Source organism: Bombina bombina, chromosome 3 (genome assembly GCF_027579735.1).
Source record: "Bombina bombina isolate aBomBom1 chromosome 3, aBomBom1.pri, whole genome shotgun sequence".
Lineage (NCBI taxonomy): Eukaryota > Metazoa > Chordata > Amphibia > Anura > Bombinatoridae > Bombina > Bombina bombina.
In genome coordinates this window covers 701149619-701164103 of record NC_069501.1, presented here as the reverse complement: position 1 = coordinate 701164103, position 14485 = coordinate 701149619, and positions in this window count along the sequence as shown.

Sequence of the window (14485 nt, the reverse complement as noted above, 5' to 3'; positions counted from 1 at the left end):
GCGGCGGTTTAGGGGTTAAACACTTTATTAAGGATTGCGGCGGGGGATCGCGGTTGACAGGTAGATAGACATTGCTGTGTTAGGTGTTAGGTTTTATTTTGCAGCTAGTTTAGGGAGTTACGGGGCTCCAATACACAGCGTAAGGCTTACTACGCCTGCAATTTGTGGCGAGGTGAAAATGGAGTAAGATTTCTCCATTTTCGCCACGTAAGTCCTTAAGCTGTATATTGGATACCAAACTGCGCTGGTTTGGTATACCTGTCTATGGGCCAAAAAACTACGTCCGAAGGCAGAAATATACGAGCGTAACTTCTATGTTACGCCGTATATGTGATACCAAACCAGCGCAAAATTTGGCGTCGCTGGCTTTTGCGGGCGACGCTGCATATCAGATCGAGGCCCTGGAATTTAATCACAATAACCAGTTTATGTACAGTTCTGAAAGAGTTCACTATAATGACTGACTTATAAATCTGGAGTGCAAAACCGTATCTAGCAAATAAATTATTTAGCAATAATGACTAGTTAAACTACACAGGACTATGAACATAATCTTAAAATACCAATTATGCTCTTTTAAATTTACCAGCTGTAATCTAACTATTTCCTTAGAATGCCTTTGATTTAAATATTATATATACTTAACACTTTCTTATACTTTATCCAATAACCAAATCAAAGTTTCTCCAATAAGTTCAATTTCACCTCATAAATTAAAAGAGTTAATTTTTGCAAGATGGATGAAAATTAGACCTAGATTTGCTTTAGAGAGACTGGATTCCAAGGCAACAGTTTGTCAGTCAAAAACTCAGCAGCAAAGATCAAGACCTTTTTTCTCTCTCTTGCATGGGATTATATCACCTGATATACCCCACCCTTTTTATTCTAATCATTGGTGAAATTGGAAATGCACCACAGAAGCCTGTCTTGTGATAGGCCCCTTGAGCTGAACATCTCTTGGTTATTTGGGAGACGCCTCCCTGAGTAGCCATTTATCTTTTGGCTGCGATACCATCTTTGATCTATAGGTGGCAGCAGACACCCAGAAATGCAGTTTTACCATCAAATATTGCTGCAGTTTAAATATAAAAAGAAATTTTTTATCAAATACTTTAATTTCCAGTATCAATCACTTGCAATTTTAATATAGATGGGACCATATAGTGCCATTTTTTCTGATTATCTTAATATGAAACATGAGTATTTTATTTATCATATTTTATAAGCTGCCTTATAAGTTGCATTTTTTTAAGGGACTAGTAGTATCAATCAATGAAATATATATGTCTAATCTGACTTATTCTGTATATCAGCTCATTTGATATACTGGCACATATTTAATTTCCTAGTCATAGATATACATGAGTATTATAGTTTTTTATTAATACATGTCTCAACCGTGTTTAAAACATGGGTCCAAGATCTATGATGCATCTATATGTCAACTTATTGCATCTTATTTAGAAATCTTATCTTCACATCAGTTCTTTCTTGTAATTGTCATTTAGATTTCTGGAAAATAAAGAAAAATGTGTTTATCTTGAAACAATGCAGTTATTGTTCCATATAGCAGACATTTACATTTAATATTATACAAACAGACAATTTCATATACATTTATTCGTACCTATTATTTAATAGTCTGAGGCACATTTTTAATGTTTGAAAACTATATATATGATTTGTCTAAACTTCTAATCCTTAAGATTCCTATGTTTTCAAGGAACAAATGTTTTTTTAAAAAAAGTTCTTTTGTCTGGGCAGGATGCGTATGTAGCTCCGCAGGGGACAATTTACACCCAGATGAGATGAGCCGCATCCCTTGAGAATGGTTGTATATTCCATTATCCTTACAGACGGAGCGACTGGTTTTTCAGATAGGAAAAAATATTTACACAGGCCTCCTTTGAAATGGATAATTGGGACATTCTGGCTTGTGATCTGATAGAAACTTTAACTTCACACCTTAGGCAGAAAACTTTTGAATTTCCTTTGTTCTTGAAATCTGTGCTTCAGAATGAGAGGGTATTGTTTTACAAACAGTTTTAAAAATAAAATGAGTTTTTGGTCTTATCATAAATCTATGTGTAGATAAATATAATTACATATATACTGTATATTATTTAATAATACAGATATCCTGACAACTACTAACCTTCACCTTCCCCAACCAAATGCGAGGATTAACAAAAACATAACCCTAACCAACTAATAACCTTAACCAACCAATAGCAAGTAACTAAACATTCCATACCACAATCATTGCTCGCCTCTCACAAATACTACTAGTCTACTGCTACAGTCTACTTACAGTACTACAACTTTATTTACTAAGGCCTAGATTTAGAGTTTGGCGGTAGCCGTCAAAACCAGCGTTAGAGGCTCCTAACGCTGGTTTTAGGCTACCGCCGGTATTTGGAGTCAGTCAGGAAAGGGTCTAACGCTCACTTTCCAGCCGCGACTTTTCCATACCGCAGATCCCCTTACGTCAATTGCGTATCCTATCTTTTTAATGGGATCTTTCTAACTCCGGTATTTAGAGTCTTGGCTGAAGTGAGCGTTAGAATTCTAACGACAAAACTCCAGCCGCAGAAAAAAGTCAGTAGTTAAGAGCTTTCTGGGCTAACGCCGGTTTATAAAGCTCTTAACTACTGTGCTCTAAAGTACACTAACACCCATAAACTACCTATGTACCCCTAAACCGAGGTCCCCCCACATCGCCGCCACTCGATTAAATTTTTTTAACCCCTAATCTGCCGACCGCCACCTACGTTATACTTATGTACCCCTAATCTGCTGCCCCTAACACGGCCGACCCCTATATTATATTTATTAACCCCTAATCTGCCCCCCTCAACATCGCCTCCACCTGCCTACACTTATTAACCCCTAATCTGCAGAGCGGATCTCACGCTACTATAATAAAGTTATTAACCCCTAATCCACCTCACTCCCGCCTCAATAACCCTATAATAAATAGTTTTAACCCCTAATCTGCCCTCCCTAACATCGCCGACACCTAACTTCAAGTATTAACCCCTAATCTGCCGATCGGAGCTCACCGCTACTCTAATAAATTTTTTAACCCCTAAAGCTAATTTTAACCCTAACCCTAACACCCCCCTAAGTTAAATATAATTTTATTCTAACGAAATAAATTAACTCTTATTAAATAAATTATTCCTATTTAAATCTAAATACTTACCTGTAAAATAAATCCTAATATAGCTACAATATAAATTATAATTATATTATAGCTATTTTAGGATTAATATTTATTTTACAGGCAACTTTGTATTTATTTTAACCAGGTACAATAGCTATTAAATAGTTAAGAACTATTTAATAGCTAAAATAGTTAAAATAATTACAAATTTACCTGTAAAATAAATCCTAACCTAAGTTACAATTAAACCTAACACTACACTATAAATAAATTAATTAAATACAATATCTACAACTATCTACAATTAAACCTAACACTACACTATCAATAAATAAATAAAATAAAATACCTACAATTACCTACAAATAAACCTAACACTACACTATCAATAAATGAATTAAATACAATACCTACAAAAAACTACAATTAAATAAACTAACTAAAGTACAAAAAATAAAAAAGAACTAAGTTACAAAAAATAAAAAAATATTTACAAACATTAGAAAAATATTACAACAATTTTAAACTAATTACACCTACTCTAAGCCCCCTAATAAAATAACAAAGCCTCCCAAAATAAAAAAATGCCCTACCCTATTCTAAATTAAAAAAGTTCAAAGCTCTTTTACCTTACCAGCCCTGAACAGGGCCCTTTGCGGGGCATGCCCCAAAGAATTCAGCTCTTTTGCCTGTAAAAAAAAACACATACAATACCCCATCCCCAACATTACAACCCACCACCCACATACCCCTAATCTAACCCTAACCCCCCTTAAATAAACCTAACACTAAGCCCCTGAAGATCTTCCTACCTTATCTTCTTTATACCAGGTTCACTGATCGGTCCTCAGAAGTGTTGATCCAAGCCCAAGCGGGGGGCTGAAGAGTGACGTCCATCCTAGGGCTGAAGTCTGGATCCAAGCGGCGGCTGAAGAAATTCATCATCGGGCCGAAGTCGGAAGTCCATCATCGGGATAAAGTCTTCTATCAAGCCGCATCTTCAATCTTCTTTCTTCTGGAGCGGAGCGGAGCCATCTTCTTCCAAGCCGACGCGGAACATCCTCTTCAACCGACGCCTACTAGCCGAATGACGGTTCCTTTAAATGATGTCATCCAAGATGGCGTCCCTCGAAATCCGATTGGCTGATAGGATTCTATCAGCCAATCGGAATTAAGGTAGGAATATTCTGATTGGCTGATGGAATCAGCCAATCAGAATCAAGTTCAATCCGATTGGCTGATCCGATCAGCCAATCAGATTGAGCTTGCATTCTATTGGCTGTTCCGATCAGCCAATCAGAATATTGTTACCGACAAAACTTTAAATCTAGGCGTAACATTTTAATGCTCAAAGCTTAATTTACTAATATTAATAATTCTCATTCTATCTCCTTTTTCATCTTCAGTCTCTAACCTTCCTTACACCTTACCTTAAGGACCTATTGCATGAGAGAAGGGACTGTCAATCACTCTGAGTGAGCGAGCGAGCTCTCAGTGATTACTCATCGGCACCTCAAAGGTGGCAAAGAGTGTAAGAAGCAATGGACTACTGACAGCTGCTTCTTACATTGCAGGAAGCAGGCTCACATGTGCGAACCTGTCCCGCAAGGGCTCCAGGGCAGCTTACCCTGCTTTGTACATGGAACCCAAAAGGGTTAGTCTTCAGAAACTAAAATGCGCAGTAGGTCAGGGGGTATTTAGTCTGCCTAACTTGGACCTTTTGAACAGGGCTGCTTTGGGAAAGATTGTTTTGGATTGGCTTTGTTATAAAGGACATTTTACTGTTTAGAGATTTGAAAGGGTTTCTCTTTGGTCTTTGGCAATGTTCCCTCACCTTAGTTTAAGTCAGGCATCAGCGGTTACTGAGAATTTCTTTGCAAATGGCTTAAAATACTCTGACTAGCCACTTACCATTACAGGGAAATCCTAACTTTATTGCAGGGTTTACTACTAAACCTTTTGCTATGTGGAGGGACAGGGGCATTACATCCTTACACCAGTTACTCGCAAGTGGTCAGTAAGAGGTACGTTCATTTCAGAATTAAGGGAGGAATTTCTCTTACCAGCTGTATATCATTTTGCACACCTACAAGTCATGCATTACTTTAATAAACTTTTACAAGTGCAGGGATTTTCTGAAGGTCATAGTAGAATTGATAACTTTATTTAAAAATGGTATACACTCATATATCTTTCATGTATACAGTAGGTCAAAGCTACAGTCTTTGGAGAAGCAAACTATAGATTTGTCTGCCAAGTCATGGTCCACTATTATGTAAAAAATAATCTCCCTTTTCTAACGCCAAAAAACCTTTTCTAACACCAAAAAACATATCTGTCATTATTATTACATTATTACATAGGGGTAAAAATGAAATAAAGGAAGTGTGGGAAAGTATTTATTTGTTAAAGTTTAAATTCCTTGAAGGGACACTGAACCCAAATTTTCTAATTTACTCCTATTAGCAAATGTTCTTCATTCTCTTGGTATCTTTATTTGGAAAGCAAGAATGTAAGTTTAGATGCCGGCCCATTTTTGGTGAACAACCTGGGTTGTTCTTGCTGATTGGTGGAAAATTCATCCACCAATAAACAAGTGCTGTCCAGGGTACTGGACTTTCTTTTTCAAATAAAGATAGCAAGAGAACAAAGAAAAAAAAATCATAAGAGGAGTAAATTAGAAATTTGTTTAAAATTGCATGCTCTATCTGATTCACAAAAGAAAAAATTTGGGTTCAGTATCCCTTTAACTGTCCCCACTTGCTTCAAATAAAATGCTCCATCTTGGTTATATAATAAAAACATTAGAATCAATGGCTTGTGGATCACCCCAAATACCTGCAACGTGTTTCTCTGCAATATACACCATTTCTTCAGGCAAGGAACACCTTGTACAGGGAGTGCAGAATTATTAGGCAAGTTGTATTTTTGAGGATTAATTTTATTATTGAACAACAACCATGTTCTCAATTAACCCAAACAACTAACAAAGCTGAATAGTTTTGGAATTAGTTTTTAGTTTGTTTTTAGTTATAGCTATTTTAGGGGGATATCTGTGTGTGCAGGTGACTATTACTGTGCATAATTATTAGGCAACTTAACAAAAAACAAATATATACCCATTTCAATTATTTATTTTTACCAGTGAAACCAATATAACATCCCAACATTCACAAATATACATTTCTGACATTCAAAAACAAAACAAAAACAAATCAGTGACCAATATAGCCACCTTTCTTTGCAAGGACACTCAAAAGCCTGCCATCCATGGATTCTGTCAGTGTTTTGATCTGTTCACCATCAACATTGCGTGCAGCAGCAACCACAGCCTCCCAGACACTGTTCAGAGAGGTGTACTGTTTTCCCTCCTTGTAAATCTCACATTTGATGATGGACCACAGGTTCTCAATGGGGTTCAGATCAGTTGAACAAGGAGGCCATGTCATTAGATTTTCTTCTTTTATACCCTTTCTTGCCAGCTACGCTGTGGAGTACTTGGACGCGTGTGATGGAGCATTGTCCTGCATGAAAATCATGTTTTTCTTGAAGGATGCAGACTTCTTCCTGTACCACTGCTTGAAGAAGGTGTCTTCCAGAAACTGGCAGTAGGACTGGGATTTGAGCTTGACTCCATCCTCAACCCGAAAAGGCCCCACAAGCTCATCTTTGATGATACCAGCCCAAACCAGTACTCCACCTCCACCTTGCTGGCGTCTGAGTCGGACTGGAGCTCTCTGCCCTTTACCAATCCAGCCACGGGCCCATCCATCTGGCCCATCAAGACTCACTCTCATTTCATCAGTCCATAAAACCTTAGAAAAATCAGTCTTGAGATATTTCTTGGCCCAGTCTTGACGTTTCAGCTTGTGTGTCTTGTTCAGTGGTGGTCGTCTTTCAGCCTTTCTTACCTTGTCCATGTCTCTGAGTATTGCACACCTTGTGCTTTTGGGCACTCCAGTGATATTGCAGCTCTGAAATATGGCCAAACTGATGGCAAGTGGCATCCTGGCAGCTGCACGCTTGACTTTTCTCAGTTCATGGGCAGTTATTTTGCGCCTTGGTTTTTCCACACGCTTCTTGCGACCCTGTTGACTATTTTGAATGAAACGCTTGATTGTTCGATGATCACGCTTGAGAAGCTTTGCAATTTTAAGAGTGCTGCATCCCTCTGCAAGATATCTCACTATTTTTGACTTTTCTGAGCCTGTCAAGTCCTTCTTTTGACCCATTTTGCCAAAGGAAAGGAAGTTGCCTAATAATTATGCACACCTGATATAGGGTGTTGATGTCATTAGACCACACCCCTTCTCATTACAGAGATGCACATCACCTAATATGCTTAATTGGTATTAGGCTTTCGAGCCTATACAGCTTGGAGTAAGACAACATGCATAAAGAGGATGATGTGGTCAAAATACTCATTTGCCTAATAATTCTGCACTCCCTGTATGTATTTGGGTTAGCCACAAACCTTAGATTTTAATGTCTTTACTAATAAAGCAGTTTTAATATATATCCAAGCTGGAGCATTTTATTTGAAGCAAGTGGGGACAATTAAAAGATGGTCATCCAGATCTCTCCTGTTGCTGTATCCAGACACATTGGAGCAGCAATCTTATGGCTAGATTTAGAGTTTTGTTGGTAAAGACCCGCGTAGCTAACGCTCCTTTTCCCCCCCCCCCCCGCACCTTTTAAATAACGCTGGTATTGAGAGTTCTCTGAAGGGCTGCGTTAGACTCCAAAAAGGGAGCAAACAGGCATATTTACCGCCACTTCAGCTCTCAATACCAGCGTTGCTTACGGTAGCGGCTAGCTGGAAAAACGTGCTCGTGCACGATTCCCCCATAGGAAACAATGGGGCAGTTTGGTCTGAAAAAAAACCTAACACCTGCAAAAAAGCAGCGTTCAGCTCCTAACGCAGCCCCATTGTTTCCTATGGGGAAACACTTTCTAAGTCTGCACCTAACACCCTAACATGAACCCTGAGTCTAAACACCCCTAACCTTACACTTATTAACCCCTAATCTGCCAACCCCGCTATCGCTGACCCCTGCATTACACAATTAACCCCTAATCTGCCACTCCGTACCCACGTCGCCGCTACCTACCTACACTTATTAACCCTTAATCTGCCGAACGGAGCTCGCCGCTCCTCTAATAAATGTATTAACCTCTAAACCGCCTCACTCCCGCCTCAAAAACCCTATAATAAATAGTATTAACCCCTAATCTGCCCTCCCTAACATCGCCAACACCTAAGTTTAAGTATTAACCCTTAATCTGCCGACCGGACCTCGCCACTATTCTAATAAATGTATTAAGCTAAGTCTAACCCTAACCCTAACACCCCCCTAAGTTAAATATAACGAATAATTATATTGTAGCTATTTTAGAATTTATATTTATTTTACAGGCAACTTTGTATTTATTTTAACTAGGTACAATAGCTATTAAATAGTTATTTATTATTTAATAGCTACCTAGTTAAAATAATTACAAAATTACCTGTAAAATAAAGCCTAACCTAAGTTACAATTAAACCTAACACTACACTATCAATAAATTAATTAAATCAATTAACTACACGTACCTACAATTAAATAAACTAAACTAAATTAGAAAAAAAACAAAACACTAAATTACAAAAAATAAAAAAAGATTACAAGAATTTTAAGCTAATTACACCTACTCTAAGCCCCCTAATAAAATAACAAATCTCCCCAAAATAAAAAAATACCCTACCCTAATCTACTCGCCGAATGAAGGTTCCTTTAAATGACGTCATCCAAGATGGCGTCCCTTGAATTCCGATTCTATCAGCCAATCGGAATTAAGGTAGGAAAAATCTGATTGGCTGATTGAATCAGCCAATCAGATTCAAGTTCAATCGGATTGGCTGATCCAATCAGCCAATCAGATTGAGCTTGCATTCTATTGGCTGATCGGAACAGCCAATAGAATGCAAGCTCAATCTGATTAGCTGATTGGATCAGCCAATCCAATTGAACTTGAATCTGATTGGCTGATACAATCAGCCAATCAGATTTTTCCTACCTTAATTCCGATTGGCTTATAGAATCCTATCAGCCAATCGGAATTCGAGGGACGCCATCTTGGATGACGTCATTTAAAGGAACCTTCATTCGGCGAGTAGGCGTCGGTAGAGGATGGATCCGTATCGGCTGGAAGAAGATGGCTCTGCTCCGCTCCTGATGGATGAAGATAGAAGATGCCGCTTGGATGAAGATGTCTACCGGTCCGGATGTCCTCTTCTGCCCGGATAGGATGAAGACTTCTGCCGCTCCGTATGCCCTCTTTTGGTCCATCGGATGAAGACTTCGGCCCGGTTGGGTGAAGACGACTCAAGGTAGGGAGATCTTCAGGGGGTAGTGTTAGTTTTATTTAAGGGGGTTTGGGTTAGAGTAGGGGTATGTGGGTGGTGGGTTCTAATGTTGGGGGGTGGTATTGTGTTGTTTTTTACAGGCAAAAGAGCTGATTTCTTTGGGGCATGCCCCGCAAAAAGCCCTTTTAAGGGCTGGTAAGGTAATAGAGCTGTTAACTTTTTAAATTTAGATTAGGGTAGGGTATTTTTTTATTTTTGGGGGCTTTGTTATTTTATTAGGGGGCTTAGAGTAGGTGTAATTAGCTTAAAATTCTTGTAATCTTTTTTTATTTTTTGTATTTTAGTGTTTTTTTGTAATTTAGTTTAGTTTATTTAATTGTAGGTACTTGTAGTTAATTGATTTAATTAATTTATTGATAGTGTAGTGTTAGGTTTAATTGTAACTTAGGTTAGGATTTATTTTACAGGTAATTTTGTAATTATTTTAACTAGGTAGCTATTAAATAGTAAATAACTATTTAATAGCTATTGTACCTAGTTAAAATAAATACAAAGTTGCCTGTAAAATAAATATAAATCCTATAATATCTACAATATAATTATTCATTATATTGTAGCTATATTAGGGTTTATTTTACAGGTAAGTATTTAGTTTTAAATAGGAATACTTTAGTTAATAATATTTCATTTATTTCGTTAGAATAAAATTATATTTAATTAAGGGGGGTGTTAGGGTTAGGGTTAGACTTAGCTTTAGGGGTTAATACATTTATTAGAGTAGCGGCGAGGTCCGGTCGGCAGATTAGGGATTAATACTTGGTTAGGTGTTGGCAATGTTAGGGAGGGCAGATTAGGGGTTAATACTATTTATTATAGGGTTTTTGAGGCGGGAGTGAGGCGGTTTAGGGGTTAATACATTTATTAGAGTAGCAGCGAGCTCCGGTCGGCAGATTAGGGGTTAATAAGTGTAGGTAGGTAGCGGCGACATTGGGGGGCCAGATTAGGGGTTAATAAATATTATGTAGGTGTCGGCGATGTTAGGGGCAGCAGATTAGGCGTTTATAGGTGTAATGTAGGTGGCGGCGGGGTGTGGTCGGCAGATAAGGGGTTAAAATTTTTATTAGAGTGGCGGCGATGTGGGGGGACCTCGGTTTAGGGGTACATAGGTAGTTTATGGGTGTTAGTGTACTTTAGAGCACAGTAGTTAAGAGCTTTATAAACCAGCGTTAGCCCATAAAGCTCTTAACTACTGACTTTTTCCTGCGGATGGAGTCTTGTCGGTAGAGGCTCTACCGCTCACTTCAGCCAAGACTCTAAATACCGGCGTTAGGAAGATCCCATTGAAAAGATAGGATACGCAATTGGTATAAGGGGATCTGCGGTATGGAAAAGTCACGGCTTGGAAGTGAGCGTTAGACCCTTTCCTGGCTGACTCTAAATACCAGCGGGCGGTAATAAGCAGTGTTAGGAGCCCTTAACGCTGCTTTTGACGGCTAACGCAGAACTCTAAATCTAGGGGATAGTCACTGAAATCACTCAGCACGTTTCTAACAGCACATTGCAGGGCTGTTCTTGTGAGTACCTTGATTTTTAAACAATTAGTCACTTTTTTTTTTTTTCAACAAAATTTTATTGAGATGTATTTCAAAGAGGATATGACAATATAAACATTATACATGGATGAGGTATACATGAACAGACTTAGACTAACAGGCCGCAAAGTCTAAATTTATATAATAGTAGTAGGTTTATCCATAAGACAAAATTAACTGTAATAAATCATACTACGAACTGTGTTGTCAAAAGTCCAGAGTCACGATAGGTTTCACATCAAATCCTCGAGTATTTGCCAAAGCTTCTTCAAATTTTTAATTTTAAAACTCAGAAATAACCTTATTTACTATATACATGAGAAGACAAAGTTTTTGCTCCAGTAGATACTGGAGGAAGAGTGCTTTGAGGAGAGAAAGCAGGAAATAGTTAGTGAGAAAGAAGAGAGGAGGAGAAGAAGAAGAAAGAAAGAAAAAAAAAAAAAAAAAAAGGGGGGAGGTAGGAACCTTGAGGGGAAAGGGAGGTGTATAGTGAAATGAGAAGGGGAGGGGGGGGGAAGGGATGGCTGTGATTACTAGTGGAGGGCGTGCTGAGAGTGGGCTCGTTATATTGTGCCTTTCCAGTATGCCACCATCAACTCATGTAGGTCCAGTCTGTGAGTTTTTAGGTAGTGGTATCTTTCTAGCAGTAGGAGATCACAGACTTGATCTTTCCATTCCTGAACAGAAGGGACTATTTGGGATTTCCAATATTTTGGAATTAGTTTTTTGGCCGCTGTCAGCATTATCAGTAGAAGAGCCAGTTTGCCCTGACCCGCAAGTCTGGGCAGGGAACAGAACAGCAGTATCTCCGGGACCAAGGGGATTGCCGTGCCCAAAATTTCCCTCATTTTGTGGAACACCGCTGTCCAGAAATTCAATAAGTGCGGGCACTTCCACCATATGTGCAGAAGGGTGCCCTCTCCCCCACAGCCTCTCCAGCAGGTATTTATCAGTCTGGGGAACATTTTGCAAAGCCGTGCCGGGGTAAGATACCAGCTGCAAAGCAGCTTTAGTTGGATCTCCTGTACCTTTGCGGAGACAGAAGACTGTTTAATTAACTTGAATGATTTCAACCATACCTCTGCATCGATTTCATGGTCTATTTCTCTCTGCCACGCAATCGTATAAGAGGGCAGGGAAGTGTTGGGGTCCCCAACTGTTATTTTGTATAGTTTAGAGATCAGGTGTTCAGGGTGGCTGGGTTGTATACACAGGTTTTCAAAGTATGTGAGTTCTCGGCCAAAGTCTTGTCTGTGTTTATGGTGAGAGATAAAGTGCAGCAGCTGGTTGTAATGGAGCCATGAGGAGAATATCTCCCCATGGGATTCTGCTAGGGTTGTTTGGGATTTCAGTCTGCCTCCCTCGGAGACAAAATGGATAGAGCCCGTTCTAAGAGGGTAGGGGCAAGGTATTCTATTTCTAAGCTCATGGTAGGGAATATCCACATTCTCCAGAAGCGGAGAGAGTGGGGCGAATCTAGAGGATATATGAGTGCTGGTGGCCAAGAGCCTGTCCCATTCAGATAATATGTTTGCTGTGATAAGATAATATTGTATGTTCTTTGGTCTCTGTGATTGTGGTGTCCATGCTAGGGTTGAAGTATTTTTTAGTTTAAAAATGTCTCTGTCAAGTCGGATCCACATCTTATTGTCAGTGTTGTGTGCCCACTCTACCACATGACGAAGTGCAATTGCGTGTTTGTAAGCCCTAAGATTAGGTATCCCCAGCCCTCCTTTGTCTCTTGGTAAGTATTGCGTTTTCTTTGGGACTCTCGGTTTTGTGCCTGCCCATATAAATTGTTCTATCTTCCTTTGCAGCTGCGTAAAGTAGTTATCGTGGAGAGGTATAGGAAGGGTTTGCATCAGGTAAAGGATCCGAGGGAGAACATTCATTTTCACCACTCCAATCCTACCCAACCAAGAGATGGGTTTATTGCGCCAAGAGGATAGGTCTCGCGCAATGTCAGTTTTCAGATGGCTATAATTGTGTTTGATTAGTTCTTGTGTAGTTGTTGCCAAATTTACCCCAAGGTATTTTAGTTTGTGACGGGCCAAAGGGACTCCATAGGTATCTCTAATTTGGTGTAGTAATTGGGGGGGGTATTGATGTTTAGGATTTCTGACTTCGAAATATTCAATTTAAAATTGGAGACCTTGCCATAGTTGTCTAATTCAGACAGCAGTTCTGGGATTGATTTTTCTGCTTCTGTTAAAAAAAAAAGGATATCGTCAGCATAAAGCGCCTGTTTATGTTCAAGTTGGCCTATCTTAAGTCCTTTGATGGCATTATTATTTCTGACCTTTTGTGCCAAAACTTCGATGGAGATAGCAAAGAGAAGCGGGGATAGCGGGCAGCCCTGTCTGGTCCCATTATTAATGGGAAAGGACTCTGATAAAGTATTATTTACCCTAATCTTAGCATTAGGACTGGAGTATAAGGCAAAGGTCATGTTCAGAAAGGATTCAGGGATTCCCATCTCTCTCATAGACCTCTTTAGAAAAGACCAACGAACGCGGTCGAAGGCCTTCTCCGCGTCAGTCGAGAAGATGGCTAATGGTTTGCTCGATGCCTTGGCAAAGTTTATTAATTGAATAGTTTTTACAACATTATCGCGTGCTTCTCTGCTGGGTATGAACCCAGCTTGGTCAGAGGATATCAGGCTAGGGAGATACCTATTTAATCTGTTAGCAAGGATTTTAGCAAGGATTTTCATGTCTGTGTTTATTAAAGAGATGGGCCTAAAGTTAGCAGGGGATGTAGGGGGCTTTCCTTGTTTTGGTATTACAGTTATGTGCGCCTCGAGGAGACCTCTAGATAACGTGGGGTTCTCCCGCAGGTCGTTAAATAGTGTGAGGAGGTGAGGGGCTAGTACTGCCAAAAATTTCTTGTAGTACCCATCGAAAAGCCGTCCGGTCCAGGACTTTTTCCCGATGGGGAATCTTTGATGGCCTGGTGAATTTCTTCTAGTGTGATGGGTAGGGTAAGATGGTCTCTGCCTGCTTCATCTAATGTAGGTAAACCTAAGCCATGAAAATAAGTGTCAAGGTGTTCCTCAAATGCTATTGGGGGCTTGTCTGCAGGTTGAAGGATATCTGTGTTTGGGATGTTGTAAAGCGAATTATAATATTGTCTGAAACTGGATGCAATCTGCTTGTTGCATTTAATCATTGAACCCTCTGGGGATTGTAATGTATGAATGTAGGAGGCCAGCTGCCTCCTTCGTAAACACCTGGCCAGGAGTTTACCTGGTTTGTCACCGCCTTCATAGAAATGTTGTCTCATATAGAGGGCGTGTCGCTGGTATGTAGTTGTCAAGTGAGATTTGAGGTCAGACCTGGCCTGAAGGAGGTCACGTTTAAGATCGTCATTGGTTGTATCCTG